We start from the raw sequence: 14349 nt of genomic DNA, 5'->3' as shown, positions 1-14349 counted from the left end.
CTCCCCCTCCTCCACCAAATGGACTGTTGACTGGACAACTCTCTCCCCTGCACTTGTACCTTTGTATCTTTGTGGCAATCAATAAATACCTTCTTATCTTTCAAAAGTTGAAACCAATGTCTTTTAAAAAATTTTTTAATGTTTTATTATTTATTTTTGAGCCAGAGAGCATGAGCAGTGGAGGGGCAGAGAGAGAGAAGGAGACACAGATTCCGAAGCAGGCTCCAGGCTCCGAGCTGTCAGTGCAGAGCCAGATGTGGGACTCGAACCCACAAACCGTGAGATCATGACCTGAGCCAAAGTCAGACGCCTAACCGACTGAGCCACCCAAGCGCTCCTCAATGTCTTTTTTTTTTTTTTTTAATCTTTTTCCGGTCCTCGATACCTCACCTAAAGTTCAAACTCCTTTGTTGGTGTTCTCCGTGTAGTCACTCCTTCACTCAGCTAGGATTCATCCATCACTGGTGTTTTATGAACCAGTTGAGGGCCCTTTTCTCAAAGAGGTACCCACATGGACCGGCGGACAGATGCACAGGTTATGTTGTGGCACAATTCAGGGAGTGCGGTGACAAGGGAGTGCACAGTGTTATTTTGATAGCAGAGGGGAAGGGCACCTGATCCATCCTGAGGATGAATGGAAAGGAGCGCTTTTCTCTGAGAAGGCAGTTGTTCGGACTGTTTTAAGGATGAGTCGGAATCTGCCCACCAAAGAAAGGTGAAGAGGAAAGGGGGCGGGCATACCTTGTTTCCATGTGCTTAGTATGTCAGGAGATGTACTGTATCGGGGGATGATGCCCCAGCAGTATACAGAGCTTCATCACCCCTTACTGCTTGGTAGCTTCCCATTATGTGGATGCCCCTTACTGTGTTCAGCCAGTCCCCTACCGGTGCACATTAATATTCCTCATGCCATTACCTGCTATCATAAGTAACGCCGCAACGGATGCCATTGTGCATATTTGTTGCATTTGTATTTTCATCAGTTGTAACTTGGGGATGAATTCCTAAAAGTGTGTGTACATTACTATACTGGAATTAAACATGTTTAAACCTGGGGGAAAAAAATCCCTAGAAGCGTGGTTGCTGGATCAAAGTGTAACCGGAGACATGATGGTGCTAAACATTGCCAAATTGTGCTCAGTAGGGTTTGTGCCATTTGCATTCTCATTAGCAAGGTAGGAAACTAAAAGACAATTTCTAGAAAGATGAAGAAAAAGGTGACGGAAAAATCCTGGTCTCAGAGCTGCACTCCAGCAGCATCGATGAGAAAGGACAAGTCCAAAAGTATAAAGTAGTAGGAACTCAGATCTGTAGAGGCTGAATCATAAAATCAGAACATGTATTTAAACGGATAATGTAGTGTGGAGGAACAAACAGCCTTCTTCTTACTATTACTACCTCTTGTCACGCAACAGAACAAATCAAATACACCACCTCTCCTGAAAACTGTCAGGGGAGGGGGCACGGGAGGTCCTTACCTATCAGGTAGCGGTAGTGGAAGGAATGAACAGCACATTACCTCTTATTACTAATAAAGGCTTCCTTCGTTCCCCAACTCCATTTTTCCATCAAGTGGATCTCACAACTGCAACCTTTTTTCTGCCCCAGACATTTTCCAGATCTTTACTTTCAGTTAGGGAGACCTGTCATATGCATTTTTGCTCCTCCCCAGACCCTCGGGTCCTAATTTTCTCTGAAGCAGAAGTGGTCAGGACAGCTCAACAGGTTAGCAAGATGAACCAGATAACTCAACTCCTACACCTGATCTCACCTGCCTGAACCCCTCAATCTGCTTTCTGGGGACAGGTAAAGAAGGCAGATAGTGTCGTTTAGTTGTGTATCTATATTTGGTTTAAATAAAAGTGCTACATACACATGTAAATACAAGCACGACCCAGCCTGCAGCCTTAAGAACCAGAATATGACAATAGACTTGAAGCTTCCTGGGTGTTGCTGCTTCCCCCGGTTCCTTCCTCTCCCCGAAGCCTCTTCTGAAGAAGATGTGTGCTTGCATTTGCTGAGAGTTAGGTGATCACGGGGGCCACTCTGGCTTCCTTTAGTCCTAACAGGTGAGCCCGCATTGTACGGATGAGGCTTAGGCTCCGCATCCCAGGGCTGAAGTGTGAATTTGTCCTGGGAACACCTGCCTGTCCTTTTTCCACTCATCATTCTCAGTTCACTGTGGGCAGGTCCCGCACATTCTCACAAATCCGACAGTGCTTTGTAAAACATCTTCACCGTGATCAGTGCAGGAACGAGCTATGCTGTAGCACCAGGGCTCTCCCTGGGACACAGTAGCCCAAGCTGCTGTGAGTGGAACTGCGGCTCATGGTTCTTGCCTCTGGCCTTGAGACAGTATCTCCCTTCCTTGTTATATTCTAAGGAAGGATGATAGCAAATCCTATTTCAGGGGCCCCTACCCCTTAAGAGTTTTATCACCTATGACCGTTTCAAATAGTTGGTAGTGGTTACCTGAAATTCTGTCTTCAAGGAGTTGAGATTTGTTTTCTAAGCACTTCGGGAATGCAAGGTCAGTCTCTACAGTGAGTAGGTGTGTGATGAGTGACGGTCCCACCAGAGTTCAACCTTGACAGCCTACCTTTCAACATCTGCGTTTTTCGGATGAATGTCTATTTTTACTCTTCAAGGATTAGCCTTTGATTATCTAGATCTACCTTCGGAGACCTAGTCATTATTAAGGTTGTAGGAATTTTAAACACAAACATTTCTCTCCCTACCCCATTGTGTATCTCATCCTTCATCATTCACGCCCCACTCTAACTCATGCCCCGCTGGTAAATCAGCCTCCCCAAACTCAAGCTCCTTGCATCCCCTTGACCTCCTAAATCCTAGCAGAAATTATACACTGCAGAAACTATTTATTATCTGAATATGTGCATCTATTCTGACCATTCATAATGGCTAATTCTAATACCAGGTTAATACTCATCACTTGGTATATTAGTTATCTGTCGCTATATAACAAAGCCTCTAAAATTTAACGGTTTGGAAAAGCAATAAACGTTTATTTTCCCACCCAGTGTCTGTTAATCAGAAGTTTGGGGATGGGGGTGCCCGGCTGGCTCAGTCGGTGGAGTGTGTGACTCTTGATCTCAGGGTTGTTAGTTCAAGTCACACATTAGGTGTACAGATTACTTGAAAAAATAAAATCTTAAAAAAGAAGGAAATTTGGGGAGAGTCCGTTGGGTGACTAGGGATCTCAGGTGAGGTTACTGTTGGGATGGCCTCTGGGACTGGTCATTTGTGCTTCAGGAAACTTCAGTCTCTCAGCACATGGTCCTCTCCAAAGGACTGTTTAAGTGCCCTTCCAACATGGCAACCGGATTCCCCCATATTTAGTGGTCCAAGAGAGAGCAAGGTGGAAGCATCAACATCCTCTATGACCTACCTCAGAAGTCACACGCCGTCATTTCCATAGTATCACCATTGGCATCCCACGTCCTCTCTGTTCAGTGTGTGAGGAAATTACACAGGGGGTTGATGGGGAAATGACACACTTGATGAAGGAGATCAGTGGAGGTCTTCCTGCAGGCTGAGTACTATACCTGGCAAATATTTTTCCTTGGAAAGAGGTGTAGAGCCAAGATCCGCAAAGCCTGACACTTGTTAGTTCGTGAACTACTCCAGTGTGTTGAGTAAAAAGCAGAAAGGAAGCTTTTACCTTTGCTGTGCACATTTTTGCAAGAAATGTCATAGCTTTGTGGCTTATTGCCTTACATCTTTTTTGAGATTCCAAAAATGAATTCACATTTCATGATTAAAGAGTAAGGAGCCACAGAGCAGAGGAAAACAAGGGGTCATGGCAGAAAGTTGTTACTCAAATGCTCCTCAGTATTCCTCCGGAGAGTCTTTTGGTTCAGTAATTTTCCACCGAATAATAAGTTCCACTCAATGAAAAATGTTCTTAGCCTTCTGCTTCTGACAGTAACTGTCATCATAGAATAATGGCAGACTACGCTTTGTTTTGTTTTGTTTTGCTTTGCTCTCTGGAATGCTTGATATGGTAGCACCCACAGAGTTTCTGGAATTTCCTTATAATCTTCTAAGGAGGTAGAGAGCCATAAGTCTAATTATAAAACAATGTCAGCCTTGTCATTGCGAGGTTAGCAAGCCAGAAATCTGGCGAAGTTCAACAAGGCAGTGGCTTAAAAATATTTATATAAAACTTTGTTTAGCTGCCAAACTCCTAAAGAAGGAGGAGGATTCTTCAAGGTGCATCAATATGACCAAGGAATGTTTTCTAAGCTCTCTCCTCCTCCTGAATAATTAAATTCAAGAGACACTTACAAGAGAATCCATCACCGGAATATGCCAGATATGTTTCTAGATTCTTGGGACTATCAGGAAAGCTAAGACCTCGCCCTCCTGGAGCTAACAGATCTTTGCTCAGTGTGGGAAACCTCTTAGACTCGGTGTAGGTTTTCAGGATGTCCCCTCCTCTTTATCAGTTGGTAATAAGACATAAAATCCAGTGATACAGAGATTCGGTTTGGAAACCTCTTCCTTACTTTTTCCCTTCTACCCTACACCCCCTACTTTCCTGGGAAGAGCACACCCGGAGAGGACTCTCCAGGAAGCATCTGGCTCTAGGAATGTTTCTTCCTCCAAATCTTACATGTTTGGAGCCTCATTCCACCTAAATATTCTCCACATCCATTCAACATGCGCTGTGGGTCTGCTCAGGCGTTACTCTCAGATTTTAGACCCTTTCGTCCTGCTGGTGTTACAGGAAGCAAATCTCAGCCCCCGGTGATTTATGCAGAACAAGGGTGTCCAGGGCTCCACCGCAGCCTGGAGAGTCAGGAATCCTGGTGACAGAGGGCCATAACCTTCCCAAGAAAGATGCGTAGGAGTAAGGGAGCCAACGGCTTTTTTGAATGGACTCTTTGAGTTAACATCCACCCTAGGAGCTTCCTTCTTTTCCCCAGGGAAGAAAAAAGTAATCTTGCTCCATCCAAGCTAAGGACTCACTCAATTTTTTTTTATCCTATTTATATGTATCAACTTTCCTTCTCCTTCTATTATCTATCCCTGAAACCACTGAGAATTCTTTGAAAAGGCACAGTGAAAAAGCAGCTAGGTTTATGAAGCAGAGCACTTTGTCTATTTCATCTTGAAATATCTAAGTTTCCTAAAGACATCTTTCTTTTTTTAGTTGGGGATAACTTACATATAGCAAACATTCTATTAGTTTCAGGTGTACAACATAATGATTCATTTGTATACATTATGAAATCATTACCACAGTAAAACTAGTTAACATTCATCACCACGCACAATTACAATTTTTTTTCTTGTAATGAAAACTTTGAAGGTCTACCCTCTTAGCAGCTTCCAAATATGCAAGTACAGTATTATTCTCTGGTACTAATTATTATTATAATGCTGTACATTACATCCCCAGGAGTGATTTATTTTGTAACTGGAAGTTTGTTCTTTCTGATCCCCCCTCACCCATCTCGCCCACTCTCCATCCCTGCCACTGGCAACCACCCATCTGATCTCCGGATCTATGAGCTAGTATTTTGCTTTTATTTATTTTTTTAAGATTCCACGTGTACGTGAGATCATGCATGTGAGATCATGCATTATTAGCTAAAGATAGCTTTCTACATTACAGATTAACAATCTTGAAACCTCCCACTAAAAGGCAATCTTAAAGCACTTACGAATTACAGGGGGCTTCTGGGTGACTCAGTTGGTTAAGTGTCCAACTCTTGACTGGGCTCAGGTCATGATCTCACGAACCATGAGATGGAGCCCTGCATTGGGCTCTGCACTGAGAGCAGGGAGCCTGCTTGGGATTCTCTCTCTCCCTCTCTCTCTCTGCTCCTCCCCTGCTTGTGTGCATGCTTCTTAGCATTCTGCCCTCCTCATGAGGAGCACACATTCCCTCCACCGCCCTTTCCCCCATCAGTCCCTAGGGTCAAAAATGACAATGGTCTCCTGAAATCCAAAGCCAAGTTTCCCCTATGTAGCTCCTCATTTTTGAAATGGAACTAAGTTATGGAAAGCTAAAATTTTAAAGGGAAGAATGAAAAAGTCTTCGAATATGGCAATTATCAAAACATGAAGGGCAAGGTAATTTGTCTGCCATTTCAAAAGAATTATTAAAAATATGTTTACTACTGTAGCAATTGCCCTGTAAGTGTGTCAAATGTTTTCTGATCGTCCCTTCACATCTGTCTCTCACTCTCCCAAAGGTGCTTCTTCCCAAAGACCCCTGCTTTGGGCCACAGAAAGCTGCCCTCCATGAACCACTCCATCAACCAGGTTCTCCTGCCCTCTGACTTCTGGTTGTATCCTGCCAATGGCCAGAGGTACTGACAGAAGGAGAGGAAGGTCAGGAAACATTGTTCTCTCTGTCTCTCTCTGTTTCTGTCTCTGTCTCTCCCTCTCTCTCTCATTCCCTCCCTTCCTCCTCTGCGTTGGCAGTGATCTTCTACCAAACATCATGGCTTCCAGTGAACATCCCCTCCCCTCTCCTGCCTCATTCTCACTGGATTGCAGGGGCCTCTCCCTCCTTTAACTTATGGTCCCTCCTGCTGATGCTGGGATGCTTCAACGGTCTCTCAGGAAATCTCTGCATCTGATGACACTTCTGTAAATAACCCATTCATCAGACTCTCATCGATGACCCCTTTTGAGGGTGTCATCTGTTTCCTGCAGTGACCATGACTAGTACTGTGCATGGCTGATTTTTTTAGCCTTCATCTCAATGCATCAAGCATTTCACTCTTTTCCAAATGAAAAGTAAATTACAAAAGAAAAGAAAAAGTCAACCACAGGGTGCACAACTTTGCATAACTAATAAAATAATTTAGGCATTGCCACAAAGAAAATTAAAGAAAGATGGTTTTTTTGTATATTATTTAATTGAGGCAATAGGAAAGGAATGTTAAGGAAAGCAGGAATGTTTGTCAAGTTCAGGGTCCTTGATAACCACACATGGCTGCCTGTCGCAGCCACATGAGTCATTCACAATGGATGTGAACGTGCATATGTAACAATTCTTCTCCTTTTAATGAAACATAAGAAATTTGCAAGTCTTGAAAATTAGAAACATACGTATTCAATTATTTTATTAGACCTTATTTAAAGAGAAACGTTTCTATAATCAAATGTATTATACATTGTTTTTTAACATCTGGAACAATAAATAGCTTATTAATAAAACTAATCAGACTCAATAGTTGGATTTTTACGATAGTTGGATTTGATTCTTTCTCTTCCTGAAATAGGTGTAAATTAGCTTTTCAAAATAGTCCACTAATTTTTTGGATGTAGGAAGAATAAGAGGTTCTCAGAATTGCAAAACAACTATTGTCTTTTACACAGAAAAACAAACTCAGGAACACGGAATTGAATTATTCACCATTTGATCTTAGATTCTTTGTATCACATCCTCATCATTGGTCCATACTTGTCCTTCTCATCCTTTTTTAAATTTCATTTAAAAAATAATAAAATGAATACCTATGTACCCATTACATACCTTTGCACCCACTATGCTAACCAAGAGCTAGAATATTACTGACTTGCCACAAGCTTTGTGCACCTCCCCCACCCTCTCGGGACAACCCGGTCTCAGACCCCTGCCACTTGCTCAAGCCCCTGCCCACACCTGCCCAACTCACCTGGGCACCCATTTCCGAAGGCAGGGCATCCCCTGGACCATCACCACGTGACCAAGCTGGCCACCTGCACCTACAGATTTCTAGCTCCTCCTTTAAGTGGACCCAGATGAAAGGCCACACTGCGTGGCATGGGTTTTGGCTTCTTGAGCTGCCACCAAACAGGCTAAGTGACCCAACACGAAAGTATAGGGACTCTAATTTCCATGGGCAGGCCCTGACCGACGGGCGAAGGAGCTGGGAGGAGCCGGAAGACAAATTCTTTCTTCACTGTTCCTTCTTGCATCTTTCCAGAGAAGCTCCAGTGAGCAGGACACAATTCATAGGGACCCACTGTGTCTCTTCATGACTCATCTTGAAATGGTAGCCAATAACGCTGCACAGCCCTTTGTGTGTGAGTCTGCTCAGGCGGCCATAACAAAGTAGCACAGACCGGATTTAAACAGCAGACATTCTTTTTCTCACATCCCGGGTCGCCGGAAGTCTGCTGTCAAGATGTCAGCAGGGTTCAGTTTTTTCCAAGGCCTCTCTTCTTGGCTTCTAGGGGGCCATCTTCTCCCTGTACCTTCACATGGTCCTTCCTCTGGGCACACACATGTCTGTGTCCAAATTTCCTCTTATAAGGACACCAGTCATACTGAATTAGAGCCCATCCTAAAGACCTCATTACTTCTTTAAATACCTTATCCCCAAATATGATTGCATTCTGAGGGCCAGAGATTCAGGACTTCAACATATATATTTGTGGAGTGTGGAGGACACAGTTTAGCCCATAACATGCTCTTACCACCCCAGCAGAGATAACATCCTGGGCTTGGTGTTATTTAGTTTCTTTTCACTTTCCATTTAGATGTCATGCCTAAATAATATTTTCTTCAGTTTTAGCTGTTTTAGAATGTCATAAAGAGTGTTATCCTATTTGTTCAATTCTGGCACTTGCTTTTTCCATTCAACGTTATGTTAATAAAGTTCATCTTTGATGTGAAGAGCTATAATTCATTCGTTTTCACTTGCTGCAAATTATTCCATTGTGCAAATAAACCACCACGTCCACATTATTTTGTGGATGGACATTAGGTTGTATTGTGCAAACAAAAGCAAATGGCCAAGCAGCACAAATGGGCCCCTTGAGACCATTTGTTGGGGTCACTCAGAAAAGCGTGGAAGGAATGCAGGTCCCTGTTGTCAGCTTCGTCTAGGGCAGTAGACCGAAGTCTAACAAAGGCCAACCTCAGAGCCTAGAAGAGAGTCCCTAAACATCGTGGGGCTTTTAAGCTGCATGATTAAAAAAGGCCTGGGCCCTCCCCTGGCATGATTAGGGGTTGTGTTTGCAGCTGACATATTGCCAACTAGCGGCAGGATTTGCCTCATTACCACCCACGGTGAGGAGCAACCAGTTCTTCGCCTTGCAGCACCAAGGAAATAGGATCTAAGCCTCGCATTGAATCAGATTTTATTGTCCTAAATAATGGTTCATAACCGATTTCCATGGAGCTCTGTAGGAGCCCCATTCCTTTTTGGGGATATCAGCTTGTAGGGGATCAGTCTTTGACATGTTAGCATTTACCTCTCAGGTAGTTAACCATTTTATTCTCCAGAAGATGTCCCCAGGAATGAAATGGCTGGGTCATGTGATATATGAATATTTACATGCTAACTTAACATCTCACCAGCAATACACATAAGATCCCACGGATCCTCCAAAAAATGTTTTTTGCTAATTTTTGTACTGAGTGCTCTCTCTCTAACCAACTTGTAGGAAGTATTACATATTCTTAATACTAATCCTTAGAACGTATCCTCTCTCAATTGGTAGCCTTCTTTTTATTTCATTTACAGTGTTTTTTGATAAACAGAAGTTCTTAACTTTAATGTAGTTGAATCTATCAACCTTTTCTCTTATTGTTGGTCCTTTTGTTGTCTTATGTAAGAGATCCTTCCCCATCCCAATGTCATAAAAATATATAGACTTCAAAGTGATGCATGGACCGAAAAACAAGTCATAATGGAATTAAAAATCAGTTTTTTAATGATAATTAAATATCATTTAATGAACTAAATGATAATGAAAATACTACATGCCAAACCTTGTGAAATACAGCAAAAGTGATGTTTCAAGGGAAACTTACAGTCTTAAGTACTAGTATTTTAGGAGTTGTATATTAATGAGCGAAGTACCCAACTTAAGAAACATGGCAGAAACTACTACTCTTCACCGATATCCCTTTCCCATCCTCACTTGCAGCGAGGGTGGCCGTGATCATCATTTCTAGGCTAAGTTGGTTTATGCAGCTTCACTTTCACAGGTCCTGCACCTCAACCTACCAGGCAGATAATGCCCCAAGTTGGAGAATCCATAACATAAGAGTAGCCTGAGTCCTTGAGTCACTGGTCAAAGGAAGGCTGTCACGGAGAGTTGCCCAACCTGGAGCATCCACAGTGGCCTCTGCATGAAGATCACATAAACTCTTCGTGTGTTGAGTCACTGAAATACTTGAACTGTTTCAGCATGAACCTAACATAAGCATTAAAGAACAAAACAAGGGGCGCCTGGGTGGCTCAGTCGGTTAAGCGGCCGACTTCAGCTCAGGTCATGAGCTTGCGGTCTGTGAGTTCGAGCCCCACGTCGGGCTCTGTGCTGACAGCTCGGAGCCTGGAGCCTGTTTCCGATTCTGTGTCTCTCTGACCCTCCCCTGTTCATGCTCTGTCTCTCTCTGTCTCAAAAATGAATAAACGTTAAAAAAAAAAAAATTAAAAAAAAAAAAAGAACAAAACAAGCCAGAGTAAACCCAAAGGAAATGGCGTGACGGAGAAAATAAAAGAGCAGAAATCGATGAAATGGAAAACAAAGAAGCAGCGGAAAGTCTCCACAATGGTTCTTCCCCGAACACTGGGGAAGCCATCAGGTAACTGCTCACCTCTGCTCTTAACTCCTTGCCAGGGCGTTTTCATCTCCCCACACTGTTCAGAAGACTGTGTTGAGACTCCACATATACGAAGCTGCATGGGCTGGATTGGGTTGCTCATTTCCCTAACTGCCAAATAAATGTGCTGTGTTTTCTCCCATTGCAGCTGCATCAGGGAAACAAAGGGCAAAAGAGCAGAGCCGGGGGCCAAAGGTAAAAAGGGCAAGAAGAAGAAAGGCCCACCTGGGGGGACAGCTCCGCGCCCAGGGGGTCCTGGCGTGCTTAGGACAAGGGCTCCCCATGCAAGGGAAAAAAACAAAAGCAGAGCATTGCCATTTGCGTGCCCCAAGGATTTTCCGTTGCCAAGAATAGAATTCAACCCCATTTCCCATATAATGAGTATAGTCCACATTTTCAGTTAATTCTGCGAGAGTGCTTTTGAAAAAAGTGCCCAGATGTATTCACGGGGGAAATGCAACCAGAAGGAGGCCCAGTAATCCTCATCATTAACTGTGATTTGCAAAGGACTTGTTTATTTATTTATTTATTTATTCAAGTATCTGATATTTCTTCAATTTTTTTTTCCTTTGTTGAACTGCATCATAGTTGAACATCTCCTGCTACTTATCTTTCCAGTGTAGGTTCCTGGGGGAGCAGAATTCCTGTTTGTTTTCATAGAGCAGTAAAGTAGAACCCCACAGACCCAGGTGAGCCCAGTGTCACCATGAGCGAAGGACGTTACTGTAAAACCACACTCCCACAGTCTCAGATGATAGCAACCGTGTTGGTTGTCTGTAAACCACAGCAACAATGTTCTCAGGAGTGCTTCACTCACCCCCTTGAGATGAAGGCCCTTAGGAATATACACTGTCTACTCAACAGCTTTCCTATTTACACACTTGGCTTTCTCAGGTCCAAAATACTCTCCTTCGACAAAACGTCATAAAACCGGAATGGTCCCTGGCCTTACCTAAGTTTATAGGAGCGTTCTTTGGCCCCAAATCTCCAACTATTCATTTTTCTATGCCTAATTTGAAACTGCCTGTATGAGTCTTAAATGAGTCCTCTGTAGGCTTCTGAGAGCTTACGTTCTCAGCAGTTCCTGTAATCCTGTAACCAAAGAAGCTGTTGTTGACAACCTGGGTTTATTCTTCCTATAAATACGATTGAGTTCTGACACCTGGTATAATGTTTTCCTTTAGAACGAGAGCCAATGTAATGAAATTCTACATTACAGAAAACGTTAATAATTTTTCCTAATTTTTTTCTGACTTTATAGTCATTAATTTTTCCATCTAGTTACTTCAATAATATTTGCTCTACTGCCTACCATGTGAGTTAGACAGACTCTGCTTTAGAAGGGCTAATAATCCAATCTGGAGAGCCAAACATCTAACAGAATGATTCAATGTTATAGAAAACAGGAGAGACCAATTAATTATGACCAGAGTAGGATCAAAGAAAGCCTCATAGGGATGAATCTGGGACTCACGCCAGTGATTGGATCTGGAAGGATGAATCCATTCTCAGGATTTAAGAATCTGAAAGTAAGTGCTAATGAAGGGGTGTGAGAAGAGTCTTAGCTAAAATTAACTCGTTGTTAGTTAAAACCAACACACAAACCAAATCTTACACCTCGACATGTGTATTTTATGTTGTCTAAAGTCTAGAATTCAATTCACATCATTGAATACACTCTAAGGGGGCATTTCAGTGGCATCCCTTCATTGAGAAGTCTGAAAAAGGCACTTCCAAGTAAAATGTACTACTCTAAACAAGATTTGCTTCAATGTTCTTCCATTTATTTAAACGCCCTAAGAGCAAAAGGAGAAGCAAAGCTTGAAAGGTCTTGATTTGATTCTTTACTCCAAAGATCAGGTTCCAGTTTTCATTGTTGTTGTTTGCTTTGGTTTTTCTTTCTTTCTTTCTTTTTTTAACTGCTTATCTGATCTGAATGCCCATGGGCAATGCTTGTCCACCCACTGGCATTGCCACGAGTACAAATACTATAAAATGCCAATTCAGTCAATCCACCGTGATTGTCTTATATTTTTTCCTAGGAATTCAATGGATTATTTCCTAGGAAATAAACAGATGAGTATCATCACAGTTGGGGGTGAACATTAGGTGTTCAGGGTAGTGAGAATTCCAGGGAGGGGGATAATTAGTACAAAATACAGCTGTGACACAGGGTACAGAAGAGAATTGAGTTTCTCTGGAAAGAGAAAGAAGGGGGAAAAGTATGATCTCTTTCCTTGGGGCTTTTGCAAAGTAGTAGTTGAATTGTGCGGACTGCTGATTATGTAGGTTTTTATTTAACATGGGCGAACAGCCATACGTTCACATGGTTCCCCTAACAGAGGAGAGGCACAAACACAAGAGAGACACCAAAGGGGCTGGGAAATTCACTGTGAAATGTGTGTGTAAAATTCACAGTCCCACCCCAGTCCCACGTCACAGATAAATGAACTGAGACTCATGGGCAATCAGGGCAATTCACGAAAGTTCTCCCAGAAACAATATCCACGACCACTGTGTCTACATTGGCTACGCATCTGTTGGTGTGTGTGCTGACCCTTTGGCTGATACACTGCACATGTCCAGATGGCTGAAAGTCAGACACAACTCCATAAAACAGATGAAAGTCAGGCCTAAAGATCATCTTCCAGCCCTGGTGTCCCTCCCACGGTTTCTCCCGGCGACCACAGCATTAGTTGGAAAAGGCATCCAAGGACAGTCTTTTTCAGCTTCTGCAAACGCAATACACAATCTACTCATTTCATATTTATGTGAAGAGTTCCTTCTCATGAAAATTTTCAAAATGGGTACTGTTCTACATGATTCCTTTTCTTCTAACCACATGAGACACAGAAATAGTTTGGGGGTACCACTTGAAACTGGGGATGAGAGGCGGAAGTCATTCAGCCAAACAGGACACGGGCCAATGCGCAGATTTTGTTTTCCTACACAGTTTTGCTGAAGAAAGCTGCGGGAAGTAAAGAGAGAAGGCATGTTGGTGATGAGTCAAGCTGGTTGTTAAAGCCAGACTGTGGTTCTGGATGTGCCCCATCAGAGACAGGCTTTTATCACTTGAGTTCTGACTCAGCCAAAACTTCTGAGCAACTGAGATGTGTACCAGTGAAAAACCACACTTACAGGTTACACACAGCACAGCGGCTTTCTGACAGTGTGACAAAGGCATTCTTTTGCTGCTTGTGGACAAAAGAATGAGCAATTCCTCATAGACCGGCTCTGGAATGTCTTATTTACTAGAGGTTAAGATGGTGTACACACTAGTATTACTAGAATAGTCCAACAAAAGTCAAGATCTATTAAATGCTGTGTGGTACACGATACCAAGGGCCTTACGAACGTTATCTCCTTTAACCCCCATAAGCCTGTGAAGTGGATTCTATTATTATCCGCATTTCGTAGATAACTGGGAAGCAGAGAGATAAGTAACTTCCTTCAAGTCACAAAGTTTTAAGTGGTAAAGGGGGACAGCTGGATTATCTGACCTCAAAAGCTGAGCCCCCAGCTGCTTCTAACTACAGCCAATTTCCAAAAGTCAAAGACTTCTAAATTAGCCCTAATTCCCCACAATCTCTCCACTCATATCCTGGCACAGCCTCCGATGGAATTGACAAGAGAGATTTAGGAGTGAGAAAAATTAAAAGACAATTTCTAAACTTCAGAGACTGTGTTACCTTATATTAATTTTTAAAGTTCTTTCATGTTTCTATAAAATAATCAAAATATTCAGACCAAGGTATGTCCATATGGTGAAG

Source organism: Herpailurus yagouaroundi, unplaced genomic scaffold (assembly GCF_014898765.1).
Source record: "Herpailurus yagouaroundi ecotype Mexico unplaced genomic scaffold, PumYag 198, whole genome shotgun sequence".
NCBI classification, from domain to species: Eukaryota; Metazoa; Chordata; class Mammalia; order Carnivora; family Felidae; genus Herpailurus; species Herpailurus yagouaroundi.
Note: the sequence above shows the minus strand (reverse complement) of the source record.